Below are 7,235 nucleotides of genomic sequence, written 5' to 3' on the forward strand. Positions count from 1 at the left end.
TAGATCGCAGTGATGATGATGGCCCCCGGCGGCGTTCCGACACCACCGGAAGCGAGGGGGAGAGAGCCCCCCTTCTTCTTCTTCTTCTTCCTTGACCTTCTCCCTAGATGGGAGAAGGGTTTCCCCTCTGGTCCTTGGCTCCCATGGTGTGGGAGGGCCGAGAGCCCCTTAGAGATTGGATCTGTCTCTCTGTCTCTCTCTGTTTCTGCGCTCCTGGATTCTGCCCTGGCACTGTTTCTTTTATATCCTGAGATCCGTAACTCCGATTGGATTGAAACTTTCGCCCAGATATTTTTCCAAAAATTAGCTTTCTTGCGGCCAAAGTAGAGCATCAACCGCCTTACGAGGGACTCACGAGGGTCAGGGGCGCACCCAGTGGGGCCAAGCGCGCCCCCTGCCTCGTGGCCACCTCGGGCACCGTTCCGCATTGATTCTTCCTCCGAAAAATCCCAAATATTCCAAAAATATTCTCCATCCGGTTTTATCCCGTTTGGATTCCGTTTGATATGGGTTTCCTGCAAAACATAAAACATGCAACAGACAGGAACTGGCATTGGGCACTGGATCAATATGTTAGTCCCAAAACTAATATAAAAAGTTGCCAAAATTATATGAAAGTTGTAGAATATTGGCATGAAACAATCAAAATTATAGATACGATGGAGACGTATCAACATCCCCAAGCTTAATTCTTGCTCGTCCTCAAGTAGGTAAATGATAAAAAGATAATTTTTGATGTGGAATGCTACCTAGCATAATCTTGACCATGGAATCTAATCATGGCATGAATATTAAGACACAAGTGATTCAAAGCAATAGTCTATCATTTGACATAAAAACAATAATACTTCAAGCATGCCAACCAAGCAATTATGTCTTATCAAATAACATAGCCAAATAAAGCTTATCCCTACAAAATCATATAGTTTGGCCATGCTTCATTTTCATCACACCAATACTCCCATCATGCACGACACCGGTTTCATCCAAGCAATTGGTTCATACTTTTTAACGCGCTTCAGCTTTTTCAAATCTTATGCAATACATGAGCGCAAGCCATGGACATAGCACTATATGTGGTATATGGTGGTGGTTGTGAGGACAAAAAGGGAGAAGCACTACAAAAAAATACACTTACGTTATGATACGTGTTTGTCACAGTAGGTCGCATTTTTTGTCATGCATGTACATCCATGACGATTTTATGATAGAATCAAGATAGTCATACATGTGCTGTCGTAGAAGTGTTCCATGACATTAGCAAAATTATCATCACGGAAGTGTCCACTTCCATGACAATAAATGGCGCGTCACAGAAGTGCTTTCGTCAAGGGTGACCGACACGTGGCATCCACCATAACGGAATGCCGTTAAGCTATCGGGTCCGGTTTTGGATCCGATAACCTGTTAACAGCCCGGACCAATGGGGATTTTCCACGTGTAAAATCATCATTGGCCGCAGGAAACACGTGTTGCCTCACCGTTGGGACAGATGTCATCCACTCATTGGATAGGAGGCGCCTATGATAGGTCGATACGTGGCACGGCCCAACAGTGGCCCATTCCGGTGAAAAAGGCCGGCCCAGTAAAAATTAGCAGGCCGGCCCATATAAGGCCTACTTGTGTCAGGTCCATTTAAGCCCACGACGCATACGAGATGTGCCAATTCGGCTCGTCAGCGGCCCGTTAAAGATTTGACACCATTGCAGACCATCGTCAGTTCGAGCCCATTAACAACCCGCTATATAGTTGGGCTCAATATCGGCCTGATGAGATTTCGGCTTATTAACGGCCCATTTAATGGATGGGCCAATTTTCAGGATGTACATCTTTTGGCCTTTTAGCGACCCATTTAAATGTTAGGCTAATTTCCGGCCCGGTGTGTCTTTCAGCCTGTTGACGGCCCATAAATCTGATGGGCCATTTGTAGTCGGACCTGAGTTTCGGCCTTTTAGCGGCCCATTTAAGTGTTGGGCCAATATCTGGCCCGGTGTCACTTTTAGCCTGTTGACGGCCCATAAATCAGTTGGGCCATTTGTAGTCGGACTTGAGTTTTGGCTTTTTAGCGACCCATTTAAGTGTTGGGCCAATTCCCGGCCTTGTGTGCCTTTCGGCCTATTAACGGACCACAGATGAGTTGGGCCATTTGTAGTCGGACCTTAGTTTTGGCCTTTTAACGGCCCATGCCCGTCATGGTCCAATACCAGCCCGGTTTCTCTTTCGGCATGCTAAATGCCCGCACACAGTTGGGCCATTTACAATACGACCTGACTTTCAGCCTCTTAGCGGCCCATGCTCTTCATGGTCCAGTACAAGCCCGATGTCTCTTTCGGCCTGCTAAAGGCCTACAGTATAGTTGGGCCATATGTAGCCCAAACTTAGTAACGACCTGTTAACGGCCCGTGAAATAAATTGGGGCCACCTGTTGCCCGCTTCGATGTCGGCCTATTAACGACCCGGGAGGTAAGAGGGACGACCATTAACTTTCGGCCTAGTAACGGCCCATTAACTTAATGGCCCCACTAAAGTTCATACATGTCTTTAGGCCAAATTAGATAATTTGAGCCCATTACGACGAGCAATTATGCACATGACCAAAACCGATCAAGCAAAGGTACGACATACAAGGAATAACGTTGCACATCCAGCATATATTACAGGAAATTACATCCACTGGGCAATCAAAGATTGATGCCAGTGCAAATAAATGAGCAGAACCTAACCATCTACAACGTCACAATCTGCAACCTCAGCATAGATGACGCCCATAAGCATGTGGGCAAGTTCTTGCTGCTTTGTTACACTGTCTCTGAAAACATTGATCAGTTGTTGTGTCGCACGACTCTGCACCTCTGATTCATCCACCATTTCCATCATTGCTTCAGCCATTAATTGGTTCACAAACATACATTTATTCTGTTGCATTCGAGACAGAGGATACTAAACAGATTCAGATGGCGATTTTGGCAGGCTTGTATTATTGATAGTGGAGAGTGTCTCGACCACTGCATCATAACATAAATTAGGACGGGAACCAAACAGATTAATCATGAGTTATTTCCATATTACCTGGCCTAGATTTACTGGAAAGAAACAATGGGGTTGCCTTGCTGTTTTTAGAGTTTGTCTTCTTATCTTCAGTAGCCTGCACAAAATTAACACACTAGCATTGCTATCATTGGCCAAGTCATATAATAGGAAAGCAACATTGACACAACAAATGTTTGGGCAACTAGCCTACACCAAATTAACACAATATGGCACAACTATCATCAGCCAGGTAAGGTAGTACGAAAGCAACATTGACACAATGAATGAATGGCCAACCAGAGAAGCACTACAATTCAGTAATGTGCGTGATATGAGATAGTACATTCATGTAGCTCAGTATGCAAAACTACCAGGCAGCTTTCCTTACAAAAATCAACATTGGCGCCTTTAACATTTTGCTACAACTAATTTTAGATCAGATAAAGGTTAGATGCATGCCGATTAACAAAATACATGTTGATGTAAAAATATAGTGATATACAACAGGTACTTACATCATCATTGGAGCACAGAGAATTCCCGCAAGATATTTTCCTCGAATACGATCCCAATGGAGGAAGTCTTCTATCGTTTAACCTTATTTTCTAAAAGAGAGATGGGTAAGAAACATGTAGAAAATATGATTAGAATGCTATAAACTTTCATGATGCAAGGATACTCACACGCTTCTTAGAATGGAGTTGACATTCTTTTGCTGGACTGGAGCGGACTAGTTCTTTGGCCACTGGAATCTGCTTATTATCAGTGGGAGTTGGGTTTCTCTATGCTGGAGCAGTATCTATGAAAAATGGAGTTGGTTTATTATCTCCTAGCGTTTGGATCTTTTGCAAAGACCTAGTTTGTAACCCTTCAGATTCTAACATAGTCGTCTTCCCCATGCATGCTTATATAGAAGAATGGTGATTCAGTTATAAAACATGCTACAACATAGATGGAATAGGTACTGAAGAATAGAAAGGCATGACATATTGACATGTATTCCCTCCATCCGGAAATAAATGGATGGGTCTAGGCGTATTTCATTTCTAGATACATCCAGTTTTATCAATTTCTGCGACATTTAATCCAGACGGAGGGAGTATGATGTAAGAGCTAGGGATACGACAGGTCAACACAGTAAAAAAACACTGAAAAACCCACTACAGGTATTCAAACCCACTTATATGAGATAGTACACTCATGCAGCTCAGGATGCAAAACTACCAGGCAGTTTTCCTTACAAAAATCAAAATTGTGGTCTTTAATCATACATTTTGCTACAACTAAATTTAGATCAGATAAAGGTTGGATTCACACCGATTAACAAAATACATGCTGATCTAAAAATATAGTAATATACAACAGGTACTTACATCTACATTGGAGCACAGAGAATTCCTGCAAGAATCTTTCCTCATAAACGATACCAATGCAGAAATTCTTCTATCTGTTAAGCTTATTTTCTAAAAGAGAGATGGGTAAGAAACATGTAGAAAATATGATCAGCATGCTATAAAATTTCATGATGCAAGGATACGCACATGCTTCTTAGAATTGAGTTGACATATTTTTGCTGGACTGGAGCGGACTAGTTCTTTGGCCACTGGAATCTGCTTATTATCAGTAGGAGTTGGGTTTCCCTGTGCTGGAGCAGTATGTATAAAAACTGGAGTTGTTTTATTATCTCCTGGCGTTTGGATCTTTTGCAAAGGCCTTGTTTGTAACCCTTCAGACTCTAACATAGTCGTCTTCCCCTTGCATGCCTTGTATAGAAGAATGGTGCTTTAATTATAAAACATGCGACAACAGAGAGATGGAATAGGTACTGAAGAATAGAAAGTCATGACATATTGACATGTATTCCCTCCATCCGGAAAAAATGGATGGGTCTAGGCATATTTCAGTTCTAGATACATCCTTTTTTATCCATTTCGGCAACATGTAATCTGGACGGAGGGAGTATGGTGTAAGAGCTAGGGATACGACAGGACAACACTGCAAAAAAAACACTACTTGAATGTAAAACTATATGCTAGCGGAATACGTACAGAAATAACTAAGGCAACATACACGTGTATGATTGGGAAAACAAGATGGCATTGCAACAGAGTACTAGAACAACACTTCAATGTAAAAAAACATGGTATGGCAGACATGTGAAGTACATACTGATGAATAACAATGCATAAGATATTCAAAAGCATGATGTCCAAATTAAGCAGATGGCATTGCGATAGAGTAGAATGACAGTACTTGAATTTGAAAATATGTTATCATGAATGGAATAGGTACTGAAAAACAGGAAGGCATGACATATTTACATGCATGATCAGCATGCTAAGCACATGGCATTGCAACAGAGTAGATACACTCCAGGACATTATATGCAGGTTGTACCCATATCATAGGCCAAGTTAGAGCAAGGACCTTGTGGGGTGAAGAGGATTCATCATCTTTCTGCAAGTCTTCTGAAGAACTGCCTTTACATGTTCCATCATATTGGGTATCATTGACATCAAGTTTATTGGCCTTTACATTGCTCCATGAGGTTCTTGTGGATATATCAGTGTGTGCAATTATATCTGACATGCATGGAAGACAACTAGTAGTTAGATTTATGTAATGAGTGCATGTAGGAGACGACATAAATAGTAGGACTGGGGTTAACTAGCAGCAACAGGTCTCATAAACTAAAGGGAGAACACAGATGAAAGCTACAGAATATGTATCATTTGTACTCGAGATTAACTAGATGGCACACAAAAGTATTAAAGAACAACATAGGTAATACTAGAAGTGGTATAATACTATAATCACCAGCCTGTGGGATAGCATTGGCTGATGGATGATAACTATGGAACAACGTTACCTAAAGAATAAGTATCTTAGCTGAACTATGGAACAACGTGAACTCCTGGACAAGACCCGTAAGAGATCAGCATGAATATACAGTGAAATGTGATGATCTATTTTCCATGCTTAGATGAATAACAACGCCATAAATGTTGCACACAAGTAAGATGAGGGTACAACCTACCTGGCTGCCATCCATAGGAGTGAGCATCATGTGCTGACTTGTCGATGGCCCTGCAGTTGTTGTGGCTGTCCATGTCGGGCACACGCATTCGATGCAGGGAACTGTTGAGTGGGGACTATAGCTCCCTTCTGGTGTATGCTTCCCTTGTTAGAGCAGCTGCCATGAGTCGGAAGACGGTGTGTCTGAAGATGCAGATAACACATAATGTTAAGAACGACATATCTCTTTGATCTGGAGAAATACACTAAGAGATCAACAACAAGGTACGAGAGTGGTCACACGTCTGTTGACTGAAGGCTAAATTGGGGTCACACGATTTTATTTTATTTTGGTACTGTCCAATCTACGCCGGATGGCTTGATGGCCGTCTTGTGCCTCCCGGCTGACACTGTTTGGAATCTTCCCCGAAGAGCCAACGACCAAGGGCAGAGTAGCCTCCCTCCGCCGTCCATGGCCCCGGCCAAAACCCCACTCCCCGCCCCACCACACTGCCGTGGTTGCGCCGCCCCGGGCCAATCCACAAAGACTCCCCGTCATCCAGATCCGGTGGCGGCAGTACCTTCAACACACGCAACTCTAAAACATAGCCATCTAAGCGCTGCTTCCGCGGTGAACTTGCGGCCCTACAACCTTACGTTAGACACCAGCCAACCGCCAGCCTAGGAGCTCCGCCGCCTCGAGGGGTGCTGCTTCCCATTGGGAATCGATTGGCCCAGAATAAAAATTCAGACAACTGACGCCTAAATAAAGTGATTTGAGATGAGGGTGCGACCTATCTGGCAGCATGGTGAAGTAGGAAGGTCCAGCTGCTGAGTCGGTGAGGCCGGCGCGGTTGCGGCAGCAACCGGCGGTAGGGAAAGAGCGATGTCGCGATGGTCGACGGCTATGCGGAAGCAGCGCCAGGACTCTGGACGGATCCGAAGTTGGAGCCGCTCCGGTGCCGTGAACAACAGCGGGGGTGAATAGGCTCTGGTACGGTTCACGCGGCCGTCGTCGAGGCAGCACTAGCAGCACAGAGTAAGAGGCACACGACCCAGTGCACGACGACAAATGGACAACGTCTCCGGCATTAGGGAGGAGGGCGACTGTGAAATTGGTGCAGTGGGGTGCGCCATGGAGGTGGGGCCGAGGTTTCGCGACTCGGGAGATGGGAGCTTCTCAAGGAGAA

Source organism: Triticum aestivum, chromosome 7B (genome assembly GCF_018294505.1).
Source record: "Triticum aestivum cultivar Chinese Spring chromosome 7B, IWGSC CS RefSeq v2.1, whole genome shotgun sequence".
Classification (NCBI taxonomy): Eukaryota; Viridiplantae; Streptophyta; class Magnoliopsida; order Poales; family Poaceae; genus Triticum; species Triticum aestivum.